General features: G+C 61.7%; 1 pseudogene; it reads right to left on the bottom strand.

Annotated features, from left to right (window-relative positions):
- Window positions 1–802: 802 nt before the first annotated feature.
- LOC136684643 (28S ribosomal RNA) overlaps window positions 803–1,036 on the bottom strand; it is a 4,641-nt pseudogene continuing 4,407 nt past the window's right edge.

Below are 1,036 nucleotides of genomic sequence, written 5' to 3'. Positions count from 1 at the left end.
AGGACCATTCAAGGGAGCGACCTGCCTCCCTATGCCCGCCACCGGCTCCCTCTAACCGGTGTACTGGCTCTCGGGGCCCGCGCCCCAGAGAACCAGAGTTTCGGAAATTGCACTAAGTCCAGACATCCAGGACCATTCAAGGGAGCGACCTGCCTCCCTATGCCCGCCACCGGCTCCCTCTAACCGGTGTACTGGCTCTCGGGGCCCGCGCCCCAGAGAACCAGAGTTTCGGAAATTGCACTAAGTCCAGACATCCAGGACCATTCAAGGGAGCGACCTGCCTCCCTATGCCCGCCACCGGCTCCTTCTAACCGGTGTACTGGCTCTCGGGGCCCGCGCCCCAGAGAACCAGAGTTTCGGAAATTGCACTAAGTCCAGACATCCAGGACCATTCAAGGGAGCGACCTGCCTCCCTATGCCCGCCACCGGCTCCCTCTAACCGGTGTACTGGCTCTCGGGGCCCGCGCCCCAGAGAACCAGAGTTTCGGAAATTGCACTAAGTCCAGACATCCAGGACCATTCAAGGGAGCGACCTGCCTCCCTATGCCCGCCACCGGCTCCTTCTAACCGGTGTACGGACTCTCGGGGCCCGCGCCCCAGAGAACCAGAGTTTCGGAAATTGCACTAAGTCCGATTTTCGCCCACTACGAGACCTAAAACCGTCATCCAGGATTTCACAGGGGAGTACCCACCTCCCCTATGCCCGCCACCGGCTCCCTCTAACCGGTGTACGGAGTCTCCGGGGCCCGCGCCCCAGAGAACCAGACCTGGACCGGGGGTTTGCTTTCGCCTTCCCCCCCCGACAAATGTTTGAGTGGACGGGATGACTTTCAATGGATCGCGGTATATGCACCCGCTCTGCCACTTATGACACCCGCACTCAGAATCAGGTCGTTTACGAGTCATTTCGCACCCCGGATCAAGGAACATGCGCTTAGGGACGGAAGGGCGGACCGAGGCGTTCGTTAGCCCCGGCCCTGGTTCCAGTCTCGTGCGGCTCTGGTCACCGGCGGCGGAGCGGAGTTTCCCCCGCCGC

Source organism: Hoplias malabaricus, unplaced genomic scaffold (assembly GCF_029633855.1).
Source record: "Hoplias malabaricus isolate fHopMal1 unplaced genomic scaffold, fHopMal1.hap1 scaffold_25, whole genome shotgun sequence".
In the NCBI taxonomy this organism is placed as follows: Eukaryota; Metazoa; Chordata; class Actinopteri; order Characiformes; family Erythrinidae; genus Hoplias; species Hoplias malabaricus.
This window is presented reverse-complemented; position numbering and strand designations above follow the sequence as displayed.